This window comes from Polypterus senegalus, chromosome 9 (assembly GCF_016835505.1).
Source record: "Polypterus senegalus isolate Bchr_013 chromosome 9, ASM1683550v1, whole genome shotgun sequence".
In the NCBI taxonomy this organism is placed as follows: domain Eukaryota; kingdom Metazoa; phylum Chordata; class Cladistia; order Polypteriformes; family Polypteridae; genus Polypterus; species Polypterus senegalus.
The window spans coordinates 100,269,131-100,294,046 of NC_053162.1; the positions used below are offsets into that span (position 1 = coordinate 100,269,131).

The following is a 24,916-nucleotide window of genomic DNA, read 5'->3' on the forward strand; positions in this document are numbered from 1 at the left end:
TCACTGTTAACAGGAAACAAATCTTGATGACAGCAATCCATCAATCACTTTCTACTGACTGCTTTTATTGGTTCCAGTTAGCAAGCTGCCAAAAAGGATTTACAGCAGATGCACTCAGAGGCATCTAAGCCCTAAAATATTCATTTCTAGTAATCTTATAATAATTTAAATGCATGTTGCCTTCTTTAGAAGGATTGCAAGGGTGGTTATGTCAGGATAACATATGGGATAAGGGTTATCTTGTTTATTTCATTTAAAAGAACAATTTTTCAAGTGCTAACAAAATTCAGCTGGAAAACTGCATATAAAATTCACATATTAGGAATATGTTTGGTTTTTTTTTTGCAGTCATTTATTTTTTATAAGACACTTTTATTTACACACCCAGTGATGTGTACACATTTAAGGACAAGCAAAATAAATTTCAATAAAACTGAACCACAAAATATATATATAGTGTGTGTGTGTATATATACTGTATATATATCACAGTATAAACAATATTTTTATTATATTTTTTAAAACCTATAAACATTTCTAATTATGCCTTTCAAACTTCTAAATAATAACAGGACATTAGGTATGTCAATAGACCCTTTTTTAAAAACTCTGTGAGCTGACAAACACTTAACATAACCTTTAGTCTGACATGTCAGCTTGTGGTCAGAAGAGAGATACTCAGAGATACACCACCTATCATACATTTCAGAGACAGAGGTATGGACGTGATATTGTAAAAAAAAATAGACATTTCACAAAATACTTCGAACTAAATTTTCCTGTTAGAACAAACTGAATGTAAAAATAAAGTACCCCACCCAGATTTGTGCAATATCAAATGGCTCTCGTGATCCAGCTGTACTGTACTCAGAATTATCTTAGCTTTTGTTTAAGAGAAAAAATATGTGTATTTCAGAATTACTCATTTGTGTACACAGTGCTTTACATTCATGGTTTATAGTGGACCATCATAGGCCACACTCATGCTCATACTGTACCTACAATTAGCCACTAGTCAACTAAACCTGCATGATTTTTACATTTGGGATGAAACTAGGGAGCCAGGAGGAAACCCACAATGATGCGGGGAACTTACAAAATCTATAATTTAAACCAGGCTCAAAAACAGAAGGCTGAGGGTCATCATTGACTATGCCCCAGATAAGGAGGTTTGAAATGCTTTTTGTAAAACTGCACATTGTATACAGTGTACAAAGTTTATTTTGCAATTATATAATGTAATGCAAAGAACCCATACGAAGGAATTGCTTATGACAAAAAAGACTTCTTTTTCAATGACTGTGCTTATAATTTAAAATAATTAAGCAAAATTAACCAAATACACCTAGGGCATTTCCCTGCTAGGCACAGCAGTGGCTTAGAGGACATATTTTTCATTTCATTGTAATAAACATAATACTCTTAATCAGTTATTGTTTCATACTGCACAGTGAGCACCATCACTAAGAAAAAACATAAGGGAGATGCACTTGGACAGGACACTACAACACATAATTTGACAGTTTCCAATTTGCAGTCATGAACTTGATAAGTTGGGTTAACAAAAGAGATGGATGGATGAATCATTGGCTATTTGCATTGAAACTCCCAATGCAGCCCATCGATGATGTACTACTCTGTATTTATTAGTGTAACAAGCAGACAGTAAGATATAAATGTCAGCATAATATCATCAGCTGGTTGACAGATTTGTGAGACAATTCATTGACAGTAAGTGTTGATGAGTTGCTGTGTTAATGCCTGCCCTTTTCAGCAATGTTATTCAAGTCTCAGCATATGTTTAATTAGCTTCACGGCTCCTACACCCTGCAATTTCCTAGGTGTACCTGTGTTGTTCCATCACTGTTATTGTGGAAGTCTCAAAAGAAAATCTACCTCTTCATTCCTGCATTTTAGGTTGTGTGAATGAAAAATGTACTTGAAACTGCCTTCCTTTCTAACTAGGATATCCTGACATTTGTACCAGCACATTCAAATTAGAAAATTAGATTGTATGTAACATTTAACTTTACATTTTTTTCTCTGATAAAAGTTTACATATAATAAGTCATATTTCTTTTGTCCAGGTATCTACCCATGAGTCTTAAAACAATTTTGGGATTTTACATAATGTGCAATGACATAAGGGACGTTTCTGGAATAAACTATTTTTCTGCATGTTGACTGGTGTGTTTTGAAATGCTTCATAGTCATAATATGTAAATGACCCTAGCTTATTAAACAAAGCTTTCTGTTAGATTTCTTTAGTCTGCCATGCTGCATTAAAAAGAACAGGTGGGATAAAAAAAATAAAGAGTGCCCATGTTTGAATTTCAGTTATGGTGATGGCTTAAGGCTGTTCTTTATTTACTGAGTGTTTTCCACAACAGTTGGTTGTCTTTGTGTGTTTTATTCCCTAACGGTCTTTTCTGTGCCGACAGTATCATGCAGACCCATCTTTTTTGTTAATAATATTTAAAAGTACAGCTGAATTTAATGTACAGTAGATTCACATATATCTTGTTTTGTTTGTGACGTAAGTAGCATGGTTCCATAGTCCCCTGGGCTCAGTTCTAGGTCTGTGTAGTTTTTATGGGTTTTCATTGGATATTTCAGTTCCCTCTCATATTCCAACAGACATGCAAGTGAGGTTTATTGGCACCTCTAAACTAGTCCTGTGATAGACTGGCAGCCTATCCAATGGAGTCAGGATAGGCTGCAGCCTACTGTAATCCTACAAAGGAAACAGTAAGTGTGCAAAATGGACATATGTTTAATAAGATGTTTGTTTCCCTGGTAAATTCATTATGCTTATGGCGCAAATGTCATACAGAGCTATGCAAATGTAGTGATTAAACATGACAAAAAAAAAAAAACTTGTGTAAATGAAACAATTCTTAATTCTGCTTCATGCATTTTATTCATAGCATTTTTTTTACACCAGAGAAATGAATTCCAGAAAAATAGAGAGTACCACAACAATTGATATTTGTTTTGACTCACAGGCCTTTGAACTGAAGAAATTTTGCTTGCGTTGTTGGAAACAAAACTCTCACATGCTGGATGGATTAATGCATTAGAATTAGAATATTCCCCATTTTATGAACACGCATGGCACACTTGTGTTATTTGTGGGTTAATATTAAAAACAAAGTATCCATTTACAGTTGCTTTCAATTAAGTCAGTCATTTAAAATCTCATTAAAAATAAACCGTGAAAAACATTTTACTTTTACTAAATTTAAAGCTTAATTTAAACCACTCTAGACTATTCTGCATTTTACAGATGTCTTCATTTCTAAATCACATAGTACTGTCACTCTCAATGTATGAAATCTTTAGGTATACCGTGGAATTTTTGATATTTTGTTCAGTTTATCTTTTATGTCTTGCTTGCTTATAGGAAGAAAGGTTAGTGAAAAAGGATACCAATATGACAGTGTATAATATAATATCAAACAGACAAAGGTGTAATAGGCCTTGAGGCAACAGCAGTAAAAAAAATACATCATTCTGAAATACTGGTTTTGGTTTCTCTGATAATGCAATTTCAGTTTTAAAGCAACTTATATATATATAATACTGCAGATCATTCAAACTGAATTAAGCAGGTTTGGGAAAGATGAAGTATTTTGACATATGCAATTCTGTATTTAATCTTGCATTTCAAAGGTGTAATAAGGTCCCATGTATAGTATTTGAAGCTATTTTAAGTCTGGACTTGTTTTGAGAATGAGAGAAGTTATGTTGACAACTAAAGTGTGATGTCTCACAAGCCAGCAGGCCTCTTTCTTTTAACAGTTATGTGACCTTTAGTTTGACATGCCAGCTTGAGGTAAAGCTGAATGAATAGAAGGCTAAGACATGCTCCACCCCATCATGAGCTAAGTGGCTGCACTCAGGAGACAGAGGCTTGCTACACATCATTTCCACAGTAAAAACTCACTGGAGAGGAACACACCATGGATGAGATGCTCCCGAAGACAGACATTTCTCAGTGGGCATCACAACCTATACAGGGCCAGACAAGCTTACCATCGGAGCACAATGAATGCTGTAAATACAGTAATCCCTCCATAGATGATTATATTTCTAGCTTTGTTTTGTGAAATGTTGAAGTTAAGAACCATCACGATGTAGCTTTCAAAATGTGTTTAGCAGTTGTTTAAAAACACAGTTAGGAATGTTGCTAAACCACTTAATTGTATAAAAACTTTTTAGAGTACGATTAAAATTTTATTTCAAGGCATCAAAAATGAAGCATTGCACTTAGGTTTGTTTGATGGCATGCCACTGTTTACAAAGTGAAAAAAAGATATCAAACCTAAATGTCTGTATGACATTGTCATAGTAAGAAAAAAGTCAGTGGAAAATGGAAAGTTTGGTATTTCCGCTCACTAATCTTTATTGCATTTTGCACAGTGAATGCCTTATTAAGACAGACATGAGATTGTCTTGGAAAGTATATTAGAACTTTAACAATCAACTAACAGTCACTCAATTGTAACCCAACAGTATCTAAGCTACACTCTTTTATGATGTAGCAGTAGTTCTCATTTAAAATATCCAGTGGAGGCTACACTAGCAGCTAAACTGAAATCTTAATACAAGATTATAAACTGCTGTTCAAATGTTTAACCATTTTAGAATTGTTGATACTTGTACTGATGCTGGTGTTCTTGCCTTTTTGAAGTCTCAGTAAATTTTAGTAAATACTCATTTAACTTTCAAATTTTAGTTTCTTGAACTTTTTTAATGTCTGTCCCTAAGAATTCATTAATGTTAACACACAAATCAGATCTGAAAAGTGTCATTTTTCTTCCTGTATTTAAGATTAACTATTTCTGCATTTCTTTTATTCCAAAGCTTTTTCTTATGTGCCTACTGTTTGCATTCTAAGTCCACAGTACTTTTTATCAGCTGTTACCATCACCTGATCTTTAAACTTGTTTGCTGTGGCTTGTGAAGTAGCATGCATTTCAATTACAGTGTTTTGTATTGCAGTTTGTTGTTTTGCTACTTCAGCCTGTGTTAAATAGCTGATGAAGGTGTGATCTGTGAAAGCTGCCCTATAAAACTAAAGTTGACCAATCAATTGATTCACTTAGATCATTTCTAAATCATCTGCAACACAGTTCACCATGAATGATGATACAGTATATAATATTGCTTGGTGTAAGAAAATAAATGAAGAAGCATGAATCCACTTTTGAACCTGCCAAATCCATTTGGGCTGGGAAGGCTGACACTTTCCCCTGTGGGTGTTAGAATTATAAAGATTTACTATAGTTGAACCAAATTTTTAACATTAACTGTATACAGTAAGGTAATATGAACTTTCTGATTTTTAACATATTCCTTCTTTATAAAAGAATTCTCCCACTAACAGTGCAAGATAGCAGGATGACACACAGCGGAGAAAGGAATTACCATGCATATGCAAACCCTACTACAGCGAGCATTTCCAGACCAACACATAAATTCTGCAAGGGAGAGGGACATTTGTTGTACTCTAAATCAGAGAATTGTTTCCTTTTAAAATCTGTGAGAAGTAGTTTAACTAGTAGGCAGTGCTACTATTACCATTTTACCACAAACCATTATGTATGCCACAGAGATTAAAATGAAATTAACTAGCACAAAAGACAGATGGATTTTTGTATATTCATTTATTAATTAAAGTGTGACAGTTTAAACGCTAAATTTTGGGGTGTCAAATATATAATCAGAGTTATTAAAAAGATTTAAAAAAATTATTCTTACTATGTGATATTGTATCCTACAATTTCATTAAAGTGCAACCAATAAAGAATGATGACTGAGTTTCACCCCAAATGACTCACATTATCAGTGCGCCTGCCAAAACCAGTAAAGTCATCTGCAGTGCAATACCAGTCCTGGCAGATGTCACTCTATTTTCTTCAAGGATTAAACCATCTATTCACATATTCAGTGCTTCAGCTATCCAATAATATTTAAATCATTACTGAGGAAAACAAGAAGATTATTAGAAGGTAAAAAGTCTGTGAGCCCGTTCATAATGAGCAACAGATATCTCTGGTCTTCTTATATGTGAGCACTAACATTAACTCTGTACTCATGTCAAATATTTTAAAGACATCTTGAAAAAGCTAGTCTTCTGAAATAGACAGGGAAACAACTCCCCCTACAGTAACAGAATATTTATTCATCTATACAATTATAGTTGGCTGGATTTATGGCAACTTATATAATAGTGTATGTAGCAATTAGGAGAACACTAATTAAGCAACATGGTGCATCACCACAGCTCAGACATAGAAAACTGCTGTGTTATACAGGGATGAAGAATCCAGTAACTGTGTATACCAAAATGGTTACAGGAGAATTCTGTTTTACTGATAGATAGATAGATAGATAGATAGATAGATAGATAGATAGATAGATAGATAGATAGATAGATAGATAGATAGATAGATAGATAGATAGATAGATAGATAGATAGATAGATAGATAGATAGATAGATAGATAGATAGATAGATAGATAGATAGATAGATAGATAGATAGATGTCCTTTCATCAATGGAAATTCAACAGAAATGTAAAAGAAAAGAGAATACCATGAATATTCTAAATAGGGCATAGAACTGAAAGATAAAGAAAGTGCAAGGTGTAAATCGTAGAAGGCCCTGTGAAAAGAATAACAGAAATCAAGTCATGTGATCAGCCTCATGAGCATTTTTATGTACAGTACAGTACAGCTGCCTCCTACAAAGAGGTAATGACAGAACAGATTTAACAGTACACTACATCCAACATGACAATAGCAAAGTTTTGTTTATAAAAAGAAAGCTTATCTGGGAAAAGTAAAATGGACAATTCATAGTATTTGTGCTATAATGATATATGGAGAAAGCATTTGCTCATTATGTAACATACTGTACAGCAGATGTAGCCCTTCTTCCACAGTTCCTAAAAAATCTTTTTCACATTTGTCTGACTGGCATGCCCTGGGTAAGACTCCTGTGGGCAAAGTAAACATTCAGTGTTATTTAAAAGTGCAGTTAAGTTAGAAGCTTAAAAACTCAAAGAGGCAAGTAGTTCTTTGGACTGACACTCTAGGTTTAGAGGGACTGGGGGGGTGGAATGGGGCATTCCACACAAAAGTGTGACTAAACTGAGAGCTGCAGAGGGCAGATGATCAAGTCACTCCTGACTTTTAAAATATTACAGTACATCAAAAATATAAAAAAGGACACGATTGCAAGTGTTGTATTAAAGGTGCATCTCAAAGTTCTGATTGATGGAAAATATAAAACTAATACTGCTGAAAAGTTTCAAAAGTGTTAAAGCATCCTACCAAAAAGGTTTAAAGATCCAAGAAGTTTACTGTTTGTGATAGATGACAGTGAAGTAGGCAAATAATTTTCCAAATGTGAGGAGGAAAAAACTGCAAAGTGAATCTGTAAAGCCTCCAGCATCTTCTCGAGTGAAACTGGATATGATTTTGGACAGAGGGAAGTGTTCTCCGGTCAACAGTGAAGTTGTTTTCCAAATTATGTCTACAATCCAAGAATGATGCAACAGATTATCAGCATAAGAGAAGCGATGAGATTAAGTACCTCTTTTTGTTGAAAGGTTTTGATTTGTTTGGAAATGACTGCTACATTTGTTTGGCCAGAAAATTTATAAAAACAAAATGTTCTTCATTGTTGCTAGCTTCAATTGGATCAAGGACAAGCTGAATCCGGCATCCATGCTTGACACTGCTCAAGAGTCATCAGTTTTAGTGGCAAGCACTTCTTCATGCCCACAACCAAAATCTGTAAAGAATTAAACATAAGCCACTGTACTGAAAGAAAAAAAAATATACACCAACGAATGGCCAATTATTTTCCATGGATAACATGACACAATATCTGTGGCTGAAAAAGGAAAACATTTCTTTTTAACCAGCTATGTTTGTTCGTAGCTTTACCATGTGTCATACAAGAATGCACACTAAGGGTAGATATATTTTTGCCAGTCATGTGGAAAAATGAATTCTAATCATTAGAGGAAAATAATCATTGAGCACGTTTAAGATGGTTCTTCAGAGACTCTAAAGTCTGTCTCCTTCCATGCACAGAGATGGTGTCTCTATGAAATACAGTAGGTTTCGCGTTCTAAGGCTTTGACGGCGTCTCTGAAGGAGGAAGTGTTTAGCAAGTGAAAGTACTCAAGACTTGTCTGTTTAATGCCACATCACAGGGAGAGTTCAAAGACACGAAATCAATATCTGACATTTACAGGCAACACGTTATTAACCATAGAACATCCTAAAGTAGGGCAATGAATGCTCACAGTACAGAATGTACATATAATTAAGCCAGATGATGCTTTTTAATGCTCAAAATTATACAGTGCAATTTATGAAGTCATTTCACTTTCAAACACATGGCACACATTTTCAAAGAATGTACTATTTCCTTTAGATGCAAAAAAAAAAAAATGTTGGTAGAGAGGCAGCTTGCATCAATAAGGAAACTCGGAAAGCAATCAAAGCAGCTCTGGTCATTTGTGCACAGCGCGGCAAGTAATGACAGGTCAGAGGGAGCAAGTGTAACATCTCAATATTTCACACCCCCTTCTCTCATGTGGAAAGTCAATTTCTACATAAGGAGTAACGTGTTCCTGCAATTTCGATGAAGTCTGTGTTTTATAAATTATCCAGAGCTACTGTACACTATTCAGAAGAAATTGAGGAAACCACAATTCTCAAGACTCGTCAGTAACAAATGGAATGTCGCTTAAGGTCTCTTAAAGTGACAGCACACCTTTTTCAAACAACTTTAAACAAGTACTAGCTGAAATATGTCACATGCTTGGAATAAAATAATGAATGGAAAACAGGGCAAAGAATTTAAATTAACTTGACTCTTCTTTTTTTTGACTTTCAGAAAGAAAGTATTGTATAATTTTAATAGAACAGCAATATAAACTGTGACTTGTATAAAAAAAGCCAAAAAACTTGGTGCTTTTTGCAGTATTGACTCAAGTGGAATATATATTTTTTATTTAATTTTACTCTAATAAACTCCCAAGGTGACTAAAGCATCTAACGAGTGAAGATGAGAGAGCCCACTCAGTATCTGACAGAAGGCAGGCGGTATTCACAAAAATCACTTCAAAGTTTCAGCAATGTGCAACAGATGAAAAGAGTTTTCGTCTGCTCATATTTTTACAGATGAACTGAAACATTCCTCATGAGTCTTGCCAAACAGAGCAGGCAGAGCAGAATCAGAAGAAAAAATAAATAAAAGCAGAAAGGTAAACCCTGTTTGCCACATAACATGACAGGCAAAGCTGGCTTTTCAAATACCAATTTACTAAGTACACATCTTGTTAATACAATTAATAAGAGCAAGTCCACCAGTAACGCAATTTTTAATGTCACAAAGACACACATGCTGCACAGAGCAGAAATGACTGCCAAAGTATCCAAAGCAAGGAAATCTAAAAGACATTTTAAGAATGAAGATCTGCAGATGTGATAGTTATGTGATTGATGAACTCTAAAAGTCACCTGGTCCAATGGGGCATCAACGTTACATCCCTCACATAGCCAGACTAATAAAAAAAAATAGCCAAGAAAAAAAGGTGTCAACAATAATAATAAACAGGAAATGTAAAGTCTGACTTACCTTATAACAGTAAGCCCACTAGAGTATAGAAAAGCTGCATATCTCTCAGTGTTTATCGTTAAGGAATGAAGTGCTGTGAATTAAAGTTGCAGTCCTGCCCTGAACAGTCCCCTCTGTAATCTGTGGATAAAAAGAGAAGTCTTCATTATTGACCACAGGCTCACTGAGAGTAGCTCACGCCCCCTCCCAGTCGCTCCAGCCAGTAGCACGCTGCAGTTTGTATTGGCAATGACTGCCGGCTAAGCCAAGAGGAAAGTGATTTATCTGCCAAGAAAAACCTCCAACCATGCTGTCTGCCAAGAGAGAGAGAGAGAGAGAGAAAGAGAGAGAGAGTGAGGGGGGTGGGCTGAGAATGAGCAGCAGAGAGAGAGAGAGAGAGAGAGAGAATTAAACGTAGCTGTTACTTCCCAGGGCAAGAGGACATTACTACCAGGCTTCCAAAACACTCCTTTAATCAGCTCTGGTGGTGAGGTTTTAATTAAAAAGTTGCTATGAAATATCACATAATGGATTGCTCTTATAGTAAAGCAAACAATGCTTGTGTGACAGAGGCCCTTTTTAACTCTGTCCAGACATTGAGATGAAGGGGATGTGCTCTTTTTTATTGGTGCTCTCTGCTAATGTCAGTCTATCTATCTATCTAGGTTTGTTAACTGCTCTGTTACCTTTTCTCAGCAAGTGTCTAGTTACAGATGATAAAACTTGTGGCGAGGTAGTAAAACTGATGACCTCATGCTTTTAAAACAACAGTGTAAAACAAATGAAGAAACAAAGAAATGGAGAAATCGAGTCACCGTAGCTATATGATACAGTCTTTGAAAGAAAAAAAGATAAAGACAAAGTGGTACAAACATTGTTCTGATCCACGGAAATCAGGATTTGTGGATGAAATTCAGTGTGTGTTAAGGTATCTATTATGAAAAAGAACAAAAAACAAGCTGACACCTTTGGAGAATAACAAATAACTATTTTTTACAATCTAACTTTCAACTTATAACCTCTGCCTACCTACTTCACAGTATATCACAAGGACTATTTTTAATGTACAATAAATGATAACCACTGACACTTTAGGATGACTATCACTGGGCTACAGGCCAGTTTCATGTAACAAATTAAAGAAATAAGCCTAGCACAGCTGATTTGAATGATCTCTGATGCATATTAAAGCCAAAGAAAAAAAAAAAAAAACATAAAAAGCAGATTTATCAATGACAAACTTAGTAAATTTATTATATGTAGGAATTGCAGATGATTAACAGTATTTCATCAAAATAGCAATGCTCCAAAAGTCACTGTTGCATTGTTTTCTTTCAGTAAAGAGCATGGTTGGCATGCTGGCACTGCCATTGTAAAGCTCCAGGAACTCTAGGGTTTGAATCTCAGCCTGCTCACTGTCTGTACTGAGTGTGCATGTTCTCCTTGTGTCCATCTTTTATGTTCTCCCACATTCTAAAGGTGACTGTTAGATTACTGGGTGATTTTGAAATAGTACAGGTGTAGGTATATGCTTAAGTACACCCTGCCAGGGACTAGTGACCCAAACAGAGTAGTTACAGCCCAAAACTCTTAAAGCACCACAACCATGAGAATTAACTTAAATCCACAGTGAAATGGACATTTTTTATTTAAAAGAATATGAGAGGAACATAACTATAATGTAAAAAAATACCAGAAAAGAGAGTATTATAAAAAATTCTGACAACAGAATTTAAATTTATCAACAAATGCTTGTTACTCAGGTTTACTGTTACATACAACACACACCAGACTACAAAAGAGTAATGTGATATGAAAAATTCAACTAGCTATTATTGCAACACATTTATTTTTACAACATATCATTTCTAATTTCTATGGGAATCCCAAAGAAATTTTGTATTAGATATAGAGAGAAGGCTTTATACTCTACAACAGAGATGAAGGCAAATTGTTGCACAACTACAAAATAGATTGGTGCATATCTTCAACCTTGTCTTTGGATTTCTTTTAGATGGAGTACTTTTCCATAATGCCAGAGTCCAGCTTTTTTCTGTTATGAATACATATAACCCATCCACCCATTCATTTTCTGAATCTGTTTATTAAATTAATTAACTGAAAAAAATACACAAAGACATTACAAATACACAGTCATTACAGGCTGTGACTGGACTGGGATATGTGCTCAATCCTGCAGAGCGAGGAGATGACAGTGCTAACCACTGCAGTACTATGTTTCACCCACTCTTTTATGTGTATGTATGTAATACACATTTATTTCTATATTTATATTTATATTATATACACATACAAATATATATACAGTAGACATACACATATATATTAAAAATATATATATATATTTTAAAGTATTTTGTATGACATCTCTTGCACTGCTATGTAATATTTATCAAGGTGTTCTGTGATAAATTCATCCAAGTTTCTTATAGGAATTGTTATAACTCTTCTGTTCACGTGGCTGCTTCTGTTCTTTTAACTCTCCAAGTCATCTTAAACAGCTTTATTTATGTTAACCTAGGGGCTCTGAGGTGGCTAGTCTAATCCTGTTATAGATCCATCTGCAGACTTTCTCTCCAAGTAGTTCCTCATTGGTTTTACAGTGTTTTTCATCCACTACCATGTTGAAATCATAGGTTTTTTAATAACTAAGTTATTTTTCCAAAATCTACAACCTGATGAATCAGAAACTGTTTATACCATATTCCTTAGCAGTCATCAGCTCATTAGTGCTTGCCGATCCGTTGCATTGCTGGCTAAAATGAACACCAAGACCATGACAAAGCTACTGTATTTTACAAAAGGCTGCAAACGGATATAATGGTAATTCTCACCAACTTCTTCTGACATACTGGTGTCTTTTTAACTGCACCAAGACCATTTCTTTTAAAACTTCATCACACAACTGAAGTGTGTGATTTGGCCTCTGCCAGATGCCTAGCAAGCACTTTATTTCATTTTCTTTCTGTTCCTTTGCAGAAGTGACCCTTTAGTATTGTTCTTCAGATACAGACAGCTTTCTTTGTCTTCAGTTGTTTTCTGCATTAAACTTGACCAGTGTCTTCACAAATGTTTCTGAGAGTGTCATCACTATATCTTGAATATCTAGTTTGTTACACTACTGCTTGCCAACAACGGCCTTATTGCCATAGAAACATGTCATTGTTTTATGTCTGTCAAAGTGCGTCAGCTTTGCCTTTTCCAAATCTCTCCTGTCCACTGGCACACCTGGTTTAGCTGATCATTACCTCATTATTTTCAATCAGGTGTGCTGTTGGTGGAATTTTACAAATACAGTAGAACCTCTGGTCACGAACGTTTCGGAACACGTACAAATCGGGTTACGACCAAAACGTTTGCCAAAATTTTGCATCTGTTCATGACCACATGCTCTGGTGATAAATAAAAACACTGCCGGCCGGGTTCCCTATGCATGTTCGTAAGCGCCAATGATTTCCCATTCTCCGTTTTCCATTTTCTTTTGTTTGCGTATACAGGGCCTAACAAAGCTGCTGATGCTGGAACAGGAGTTACAATGTTAACCAAGCAGAGGCCTTAAGTACTGGAAGAGGTATAAAAACTGTTGCTAGTGTGGTTGAATGAGAAGCACCTTGCTGGGTACAGCGCAAGCGAGGTGATCATATGCGGTAAAGCCAGGAAGATTCATGGCGATTTGCTGAAAAAAAAATCCTTCTTCAAGAGGCAAAGGTGAGGCATTTAAAGCCAGTACAGAATGGTGTGAAAAGTTTTGCAAGAGAAGTGGCATTTATTTTTTTTCCCTGTGCTTAAAAAAAGTGTTTACAGTGTGAGCAGTTCGTAAGTATCTAGCACAAACTCTTAGAATGTTAGTTTTCTCTGATGTTCAAGGGTTTTTCAGTGTTATGCAATGTTTTTACATTTAGTTTACTATTAAATTGTGTATTCTATGGTATAATTAACTATTTTTGTACTTAAAAAAATATATATTTACATACAGTTCATATGGTCTGGAACAGATTAATTGTATTTACATAAAATATCATGGGGAAATTACGTTCAGGTTGGGACCAAATCAGGTCATGCCCAGAGTTTTGGAACGAATTACAGTCGTGACCAGAGGTACCACTGTATGTGGATTGGCAGGGCTGTGTCAAGAAGCAGTTTGGAAAATAAAGCTTATCTCTCTATTATAAAAAAAAATCTTGGAAGGAGATGAGACATGATTTTCTCAGAGAGACAGTTATACAGTACATCTCTCGAGAAAGAGATTTAACCACGCCCAGGGCCGGAAATAAAGACAAAGAGTAGATGATAAAGTAGAACGTCGTAAAGAATTAAAAAATGTTGCAGTGGTACACATGTAGAGCAGGTTAGAGATAATGGAAGTATGAAAATTCAAAAGTCTCAAAAAAAGGATAGGAAAGATCACATTATTGCAAACAAACGGAAAATATTACTTTGTGAAGTAATGGAACAGCGAAAACAGATCGAATATATTGTTCAGATTTAAACTTTAATTCGGGGACTTGTAGATTGTCTAATTAGTGTTGCCAGTAGGAATTAAAAGATTCCAAAAACATTGGTGCGGTATGAAGTCCTGTGAGACGGAGACTTTTTAACATGAGATTCTTTCAGGTCATGCCCTACTTACAACCATTTTCAAACAATCGTGTTAATGCATTTGGCGGACACACTTCCTGCTCCCTCAGCTCTTATAAATTTTATCAGGAAAATAATTTTATACATTCTAGATTCTAGAAAGAGCATCAACAAACATTTGAAAAAGACGTCTAGAGAGAAAGAAACAATATTCACTCACAGGCAGTTATACGTTGCATTTAATCTTGAAGAAAAGTTAATTCCAAATATTGGTTTTACTGAAGATTTAACGTAAAAGTGAAAATAATGCATATGTAACAATTCCCATGAAAATAACAATCTCTTTAAATTGTATATCCAGTAAACTAAACCTGGGGGTGGGTCACTGAAGCCAGCAGGGGGCAGACCCCCTTGTCTTACAAGATATCAACATGTTTTTAGAAAATACAAGATATTCTTGTTATCTTATATTGTAAACCCATTTTTTTATATTTATGCTAATGTTATGCAGTATGTTCATGAGGGAAATAAATCTTACTGCCTAGATAACTACCTTAAAAATAAATTTCTTGGGCGGTGCAAGATTTCATTCACCATTTTATAAATTGCATTCTCACATACACACCCCTATTGTAACACATACAATGGATTAACATTAGACTACAAATATTTCAGATATAAGACTTGCAGCATCAATTTTAATTTGACTTTGTTTTCACACAGAAGATCCATAATATAGTTCTGTGTTATATTTAAGGTCACATGCTGAGGCAGCCCATTCGTCTAGTTTCTGTTTTTATACGCTTTTTAAACTATTTCTGTAAACCCACTTTTCAATCTGCATGTTATTTAAATTGATAATTATAGTTCAACAGATGTCTTGCCCCTCTGTCTTGTGTGAAGCCGCTCTCAGGAAGCCGAGTTACTGGTCAAGTGGATCTAAAACTCTCACACAGGCTCTTTGAATAAAGAATAAAAATTCTTTCTGAAAGCAAATTTTCTGCATTATACAGCATGTGGTACACAAATGCTGGAAGGAAATAAACACTAGAGCGAGACACACACCAACACAATGCACAGTATCCCCACTGTACCCTTTTGCAAATTACTTTTAACTTTGTCTTCTTTCATTATAAAAATGACATCTAACATGTGTTTTTAACTAGATGATATTTAATTATTCAGGAGAGAAATGCACATTTCAAAAGTACAATTTAAAATATAATACAGTATTTGGGGCCACATTATGCTCTAAAGCAAGCAAAAATAGTACAAAGTGTTGGTACTGTTGAAAAATGTGTTGAAACAGGAGAGGGTGCTCTCATGGCATATGTCCACACCCAAAAATACCAAGGGAGGTACAAATAAACCACACAAAGGAGAACATAAAATACCAAAAGAACAGACTGTAAGAAAAAATCAACTATTTTCCCTACTTGCACAGAGATTTTAGCTCCAGCCTGCCTGGTGAAATGACTCTCTTTACTAGCCTATGTTTCCAGTACATCCAAAGCACCAACTCCCACCCTAAACCCCTCTCACTTTTGCCTCATATCTTTTCCTCCTACAATAAAACATCATGCTGTTTCTCCTCCCAACTCTTGTCTCAATTTTGTAATTAATGGTCTCTTCTGGCAAAGGTCCAGAAACACTTCTATGCTTGGAGGATAATTGTGCCTGAAGTCCTAGGCCTTCAGTAGTCTTAGGAGGGTCAAGAGACCAACACATCCCTCCACATGAATGTCCTTTTAAAGGGACAACACAGTCTTATATGCTATTGTGAGTTCTCTACTGGCCTGGAGATTTTCTGACTTTTAGCCAGACTTCCACAGCACTTCCTTCTCTTCTAAGGTGCAAGGTGGCCATCTGAAAACCTTGTAAACTTTCGGCCCTGTCACCAAGCAGCGGACACCTGATGAGTTACCTCTCCTCTTGAATATTTGCAAAATGCTACATTTTTCCTCTCAGGGCGCAATATACTCTCCCTTCTGTTTATTTCTTGTACTTGGTCCTCTGGTTTCATGACCCTTTTTTTCTATTACCATCCAAGTGTTTCTTCTCTTCCAACATTGGCATTTACAAGACGCTAGTTTTCCCAGTCTGGTAATTTCTATTTTGTGAAGGTCATTTATTAAACCTTACACTGCCTTGTGCCATTCTTGGTGACACATTTACCCTTTGGAACCTTTTGGTAGCCAAATCTACTGCTCTCCCAAAGTGTTTGCAGCAGATTTCAATCCAACTTTCTGATGAGATACAAATCTAGTGCATTATAAATTTTAGACAGACATACTTAGTATCTTTACACTAGTTTGTTGCCATAATTAAAACAATATCACATGTTCAGCAGGGACCTGGGTAGACCTAATGATGCTCACAAGGAGAATATGTCACCATGAACAACTATGTTTACACTCAGTGAATAATGTAAAATTAAAGATTTTCAGACTCCTGTTGCTACTTAAATAGTCCGTTAACTCATTTTTCTTGGGCAAATAAAATGTTAGACATACATAAATGAAAGACCTGTGTCTGTGGAGTAGTCCACTCTGCTCATGCTCAGCCACAGCCACTTGATGGCGCACGCATGCACTTTTACATTTTTTGGTGCTTGCATGCACCTAACTTCTAACTACAAAAGACATGTGTGCAGCAAACGCCACTTTGCAACAAGGATGTTGTTGTAATGACACAGATGAAGTGACATAATGTCATAACAAAGCAAATGGTGCGGCTCAACAACATGCAAGTAAAACACCTTGAAGTATTCACAAAAAATATTGTCTATCTGGAGGAATTTTCTCAAGACAACGATTAATAGGACTCATATGCCAGCGATACGGCTAAGATATGGTATCTTCTTACTAAAGTCAGTGGGAAATTCTTAAGAGTTAGCAGACACCTCTCCAAGTTCATTTATATAGTTAAACTGCTAGGGAGTCTTCGGGTTGTTTTTTGTCCTGAAGACCACACGCACACTATAAAAATAACAAAACAAATTTGCATTTCCACAAATATTTTGCTTACAGTTGTGGTATCCAGATATGTGAAGTGATTTTCATTCTGTAATCCATCATTTGATACACTGCTTAATAGAAGATCCATCTCTTCATCCAAATGTTTGAACCTCATCATTCCAATACAGAGACTATGAAGTCATACACTATCCTATCAGTACTGGGAGTTGTGTGCAAAGAGTTGAACAGACGCTCATGGGCCACCAATCCATTGTCAGACTCACAAAGACACAATCACAATGGACTGGTCTGCATTAGCCAGTCAATTAAATATCCATCATAACAAATCTAACATTGATACAGGATGAATGTGCAAACTCCATTTCAGGATGAATCATTGCCACTTCTAGAGGAATAAGAAAATGGGTTGGTTTTTCTTGAAATTAAGGGCTGTATGTCTTTCCACATCAATACCATGTCTAGCCTTCTCATGGTTATTCCACTGAAACATTTAGCAATCTGACTTCTCTACCTCACACTGTGCTCCACGCAACTCCTTGACCAAGTTGTCCATCTTTGAATTTAAGACATCTTGGAGCCCTCAGCATGGATTCAGCTATACATAAAGCAAAATGAAAAAGATACCATCTAAACTTTAGTCTCCATACTGGTTTTATTTGGAATTCATCTTTGAAGAATGGTGAAGTAGAATATGAAATGCTGAGATTCTTCAAGTCTAACATCTGGACTACTTTGTTTCTCAAATTTGCTGATGTACACTATATTACTGAAGCTTAATATCCCTTTCTCAGTTGCTAGTTAGTTCAATAATGCTACACCCTCAGAAATCTAAAGTCTGGATAAATAACATGAAATCTGGATGCTCTATCAGCTTTCACTTTGTTAAACAATATTAACGTTACAGATATGCTTACTAATTGCCACCATATTCCAATTTATTCCAGGTGCTTGTGCAGAATAATAGTTTTTAAGTTAATAAATTCATATGAATGCATTTTCTGGCTTGTGCCTTTGAGGCAGCCTTCCACATTTAGAAAATACACATTAAGTAAAAGGTTAAGCAAAACAACACCTCTATGAAAAGAATAAGCTACAAGGAGGAAATACACAAAATACAGTAAATCCAAGCACAAAAATACAAAAAGAAAAAATGTCCTGCCCCTCTATGTCCACCTTAACTGGCTTGAACCCTTGTCTAGTCAGTGGTAAGGGGAGGTACCTCCCACCTACCTTCCTCAAGTTTATTTTTTTATCCAACATGCTTACCAAATCCACACTCAAATGTCCAAGTGCTGGATTTATGTCTGGGATCAGGATGGCCTTCTGGAACACCAATCTAGAACTCTCCCTGATAGTTTGTATGCGTAGCATCTTACGGACAGCATATTATCATACACTAACTATGCACCAATCACTTTGTCATAACTCTTTGTATAAAGAGAACTTCAGATGTACCTGACTGTAGTTTGGTTGCTTGCCCCTGGCTCCCTTGTAGCATATGAAATGCTTTTCTTTTTTATTCTGCCCCTGCCTAGTGCCCTTTAGGGGCATACAGCACATATTCAGCATGTACTGCCCTCCTAGTGGTCCCTGTTTTCATGCAGGTATTTTCTCAGGACCTCTGCAGCTGCCAATGTCACTCCTTAAAGGACCTTTCCTTAAAGCATTCTGTGCAAGGCAGGGGACAACATGGGAAAGTACAGGGCATGGTCAACCACAAACTCTGACTCATTCATACCAGGCCAAATTAGATTAGTCAATTAACCTAACTGGCACGTATTTGAGACATGAGAACAACACTGGAGAATTCACAAAAAAAGGCACACAAAGGAGAACATGCAGTCAGCACATAGACAACGACAGAGTCAGGACATGAATCTGGTGACCTGACCTGAAGCTGTGAGAAAGCCACACTGTGCCAACTTACATGAAATATTGTGCTTGAAAAATGATATAGTGTATCATTCTAAAAAAGACAAGAGTAACTTGGATTATGTTTTCTGCACTATAGCCTCTTAAGTCATCTTCTACAAAAAATGCTTGCAAACACTAAATCAAGTTTAATTTATGGTTAAAGAGAAAACCTTAAGACCATGGTAAACGTAAATGACCAATGTCCATGTGCTGTTAGAGCTCTAACTAACAGAAAGTTTTAAAAATAATTGAAAAGAGAACAAATATGACTGACTACTAATCAGTGTGAGATCCCCAACACTTCTGTTCTTTGTTAGAAACATGTCCCCCTATAATTTCTGGGAACTTTTGAAAATCCTGAGATTTCTTTTTCAGACTGTAGATCAGCCGTTGAGTCATTGAAGAATTACAAGGCAGCATTAGTCACTGGACTTTTTGTGTTCTGCATGTCAGATGGGATGCAAGGGTTCACTGACGTGTATGCTAGTTTAGTTAGTGATTCACAGGTCACTTGGGCTCCTAAAAAATACTTTTTGGAAAAGACTTGCAAGAGGAGTTACTAGGGCTTTGTAACCTAATTGTGGTTTTACAAACATGCAGGCTGTATGCAACAGGAACACAACTGGATTCCCCAGTTATTTAAATAATCCAATAATCCAACTATCCATCCATTTTCAGGAATGTATTTATTCACCACAATGTAATAATTTCCTCCCAGGTAGTATGATGCTGAGGTTGCTTGAACTGCTGTTTCACAGCTGCAGGGACCTGGTTTTAATTTCTAGTCAGATCTCTGTCTGTCTGGAAATTTGCACATTGTCCTAATGACTATGTGGGTTTTCCCTGGGGTGTTCCAGTTTCCTCCCACATCCCAAAAACGTGTATGTTAGACTAATTAGTGACACTGAATGGGCCTTGTATGAGTGAGTGTGGATGTGTATGTGTAAGGGTGCGATGTGATGGGCTGGTGTTCAGTTGAGGGATGGGTCCTGCCTTACCCATTAGTTAAACTACACTGGTGGGTATAAAATATCACCTTCAAAAATAAGGCAGACACTAGAGACAAAAGTGTAGTGAAAAGTTTTCAGTTCTTATGACAAAGAACATATAGGTATTGCTTAGGTCACTGTCTGCTGTCAAAACAGTGGCTTCCTATTTTAATTCCAACCGGTGTCCTGATTAGTTTTTAGGTCAACATTTAGTCTGTAAATTACAAAGATATCTGTCTGTACTTTTAAAAATTCTCTGATTGTTTAAAAAAGTGTTTTTTTTTCACAAATCTATATGCAGCTTGGTCCCTTCATTTCTTTGTACAGTACATGCACATTATGCACTGTATTTGTTTGATATATACAGTATGTGTATAAACTATATGCATTCTTTACACCCTCTTGCGTCGGGCCCCTTATTTTGCATTTCTTTAACTTGAATGCTTATTTATGTAACTATACAATCAATGTAAATATCTCATGTTAAGTTTTGACTTTAACCCTTGCATTTCTATTTATTTTGGTTATTAATTATGGTTTAATTTTTTGGTGATTGTTTATATTTTTTATATTGTTGTTCATCATTATTTAATGTCATAATGCTTTTCTTGATCATTTGTTTTTAATACAAAATATACATATTTTTATAATATTTAGTTCCCTGCTTATGTTTTTCTTTTTGTATACATTAAGTTCCACTTACTTTAAGTAACTTTTTAAATACTGTTTTGGATTGTTTATCTAAATATCACCTTAACTGAACTCAGACACAAGTACAAATAGTAATCCATTATTCATGAGAGAAGTCAATTCAATTCCATATAAATTGACTCAAATTAAAAAAAAACACACACAAATATTTGCTACATTTCCTTATAAGGATAAAATCACTCATCTGGAGATTTCTGAAGTGAACTGCTGTGGGAAGGAAAAATAAGAAGTTTAATTGAAGACTGATTTAATTAAGTATTTCTATAAACATAAAATCTTTCAAGCCAAAGACCAACAGCAGACACGTTGTTCTGTATGTGCCCACCCAGTCACTCCTAGGCCCAATTACCTGTTAATGAGAAAAAATACTGATCTGCATAAAAAACTCACAGATGATTTTTTTTGATTGACAGGTACTCTTATAGCTAGTATGATTACATTTCCTCCTCTGATTGTTAGGTCTGTGCTGGTGGTAAGTCACCATCACCTTAGGCAGAAGCATTTGCACAAAACCACAGTCATTAATGTAGATTGTTGATAATTAAAAGCAGTCAGTCTAATGACTTTATGGATATTAGAAAATGGTTGAAATCGAACCCTCACTACTTTAATTACAGATGAGATGGGAAAGAGCTCTCAATCTGATACAGCAGCACATGAACTCTACATGGTGACAGAATGCAGCTAACTAGTGGTAGGAATTCATAGAAGGCCATTTTAAAGTTCAACTCAAAACAATGCCACTTTATTTAGCTCTGTATAGGGTTAGGGTTATTATTTCTGTCTCCCTCCCTCTGCTTTCTGTGTGTGTGTGCTTTTCCCAAACTCTCCTTGATGTTTATATGGCTTATACTGTAGTTCACATATTGTCTGACTTAGTGGTGCTCTATTTTGATTTTAAGTATAATTAATATAGTTTTGTAGGATCTAATAAATATAATATTTAATTAATAAGGGCTCGTAAAAGGCTTAAATATCCATTGTGGGTTTCAAAACCTTTAATGTGACCTTAAGCTTGGGCAAAGAGTGTATTCTTTCCGTTGATGTCTGGTTATGTGCAAGGATATCTGCTCATAGTAGCACTGACATTTTACAGACTGTCTCTTCAATGTAGTGCTTGACTGATTAGTGTGTAAGCATCACTGCTGTTAACTTATTTTAAATTCTATTAACATCAATGGGATATTAAAATAGTTCTCTGAGACAATGACCAGGACTGATTCATTTTCATTAAAAAAATCTCATTAACTAGTGTTTCATACACAGTGCACTCGTACATAAGTGCCTAAAGGCCAGGGTATCGTGGCTGAACCCTTCCTTAGTTTCTGAATTTGAGACAAAACAAGCATCAGTCAAGATAAACTGTATAGATGTGCTGCTTAAGGTATCAAATACACAGGAAATAGTGATTTGGATGTTAATTATTACCCCCGAATCACACACAGACACTAGATTAACTGATCTGATTTCTGCAAAGGATCAGTTAAAGAAAATAATATATATAGACTCAATCCAGAGGTCTAATCACAGGCCAGAACTGAATTTCTGACACAAGGCCAGTATGGTTAATTACCAAAGTGCACAGAATGTAAAGAAATGTTGAGAGTCTTAGGAACATCATAAAGGTATAATAGAATACTCCTCACATAACATCAGTGCTTATTCACAATTTCAGCAAGATTTATATGTTAAAATGAGACCAGTGTTGACAAAGCAATTCATTAGTCAGGAACACGGTCAAAGAAATTCTTTTGAAGCCACATCTGCAATTAACTACTATGAAAAATAACCATGCAAAGTGGTGTATTTTAACCAATATTTCCAGTAGTACACTAATTCATCTTCATTTCTTATGACATCTTTCACCGTCAATAGGATTACAAAGTACTTTATGAGGCCAAAACAGAAGCTATTCAATGAAAATTAAACATATTAATATATGAATGTAGAATGAGAAGTGCATGTTGTATAGAATAAAGTGCTGTTAACTGGTTAATGCTGCTCCCCACCAACAATAACAAAGTCTGTGTCATGGTGTAATATATAAAACTGGACAGTACAACTCAAAAAATGCAAAAAGTATAGAGTCCAGTAGTATTGATAAAACTGTATTAAAATGCAATGCTGGCATTCAGCATGAGATCAGTGTAGAACAATGTTTTATTTCTAAGGGACTTTAGTAGCTTCCCTAGATTGAAGAAATGCTCATCTGTTGCAGGTCTCCTCTTCAGCTTTTGTCCCACCAGGGAGTCAGTTGAAACAGATGCTTCCACCAAAGCAAATAGAGAGAACCAGGGTGCCTGTTTATATAGCAACCTAACAATGTTTACTTGCCAGCTTGTGCTGGACTGAACTGTAGTTTGCTCCCAGGCAGGTCCAGGACAACTCCTAAAGGAGAACTAAATCAGCTAACAACATTTAAATAACCAGAAGGCAATTATAACTAAACTGCTATTTTGGGGCTGCATAATTGTCAGATTCTGGGTATGAGTGACCTTATAATATGAAGAGCATTTAAATAGAAGGACCAAAACTTTGCATACTGATACACATAAAAAAGACAGGACAAATAATACAAAGTAAAGTATGTCAAGGTTACCATTTTCTCACATTTTTAAATATGTGGTTTCATTTTCACAAATGAAATGTATTTAAAATTATGAGTAGATAATTGAATTAGATTTAAAAACCAGCAATATCCATACTTTCTCATAAGCTATCTTTAATAAGGAAGAAACTTTATCTTCAAACATTTTTCTTTTTTTAAAATGCACATTAACTGTAGAAACAATAAAAATATATAAATTCACAGTATTTTAGAAAGGTTAGAAGGGCAGAAACTGTTTTGAACAATTTAACTGACAGATTTGTGTGTTTGTAAATTGAGTTATATTTAAGGTTTTTAAAGGCAGAATTAACAATGGGAAAACATGAATGTAAGAATTCAGACCCTGGGTACCCCACTAGGCTTGACTAAGCAGGTTCAAACCCAGAGCCCAAATGACAGTACCTTACCCCCAACCCAAACTTGCATCTGCTCTCTCTGCTTTTTGGCCGAATTACATTCTTACCAGTCAAGCCACTGCCATGTCTCATCCTCTGAGTACAAATTGAAAGGGTCACTGGCAAGGTGCAAACTTTAAAAAGCAACCCTGGATTCCCATCTGTGGTGACCCTTGCGAATAACTTCACAAGTCGGGAACACCCTTGGGGTCATCTCTCCAGAGTTCCTTTTGGTGTCCCTACTAATTCCTACACTTGTATACCCTTAGGAGGCACCCATAATATGTAGTAATAGAGGCCTAAGTATTTCAGACAGTGGCCCATAACCCTTAAATTCTAGAGAACTCTTCTGGTTTTCCACCATTCCCTCATAACTTTTTCTTATGTAATGACCCAAAGAGTAAATACTTCTCAGGGTCTTTTAAAATAAAAGTTTCATATCACGCTCTGGCAGGTTTTACCCACACTGATACTGATAGATATACTCAGACAACTCAGAACTTTCTTTTGAATGGATTCTGTATAAGCATTATTTCTGATGTGTTTACAATGTCTAAATGCAACAGGAGATAGGTGGAAACTAGCCATAGATGGGGTTGCAAGTTCATGAAAGGACAAGCCCCTGTTAGTATTCACAGTCATATCTTGGAAATGTGGAAGCTGTGGAATATTTTTTTAAGAAAATGTAAATTCTCATAAAATCAGAGACTAAGGATATATTCTGACATTCAGATACATATTATATGTCTAATATGTCAAACAAATATCACATCACTGAGCACACCATATAAATAGCTTTTTTAAGTACCATATAGGGTGTTCTTTTTCTTAACTGCTATATAATAGTGTAACAGTTAAGGTAAAAAAAAAGAAAACTCAAAAAACAAATAAAACATTGTAGAGTAAAAGGATATTTGTGATGTGGCCTTATAAGTAAAAGTACGTGCTATATAGGTTCTCAGTTCTGGCTTCTCCATAGGAAAAGCCATGCCACAAGAGTGCAGCACAGTGCAGTACCCTGTGAGGCACAGCTGTCTATATGCAGCATGGCTGGTGTGCAGATGTGGATAAGCCAACAGA

The 24,916-nt window shown here is 35.7% G+C and overlaps 1 protein-coding gene across 2 annotated transcripts in view; it reads right to left on the reverse strand.

Moving 5' to 3' along the window:
• LOC120535585 overlaps nt 1-24,916 on the reverse strand; it is a 1,589,095-nt gene that overhangs the window by 167,511 nt on the left and 1,396,668 nt on the right. For both annotated transcript variants that reach the window (XM_039763524.1, XM_039763525.1), the window contains one exon: nt 9,664-9,783. The gene's annotated coding sequence lies outside the window, so the exon portion shown is untranslated. The remainder of the gene's footprint in view (nt 1-9,663; nt 9,784-24,916) is intronic.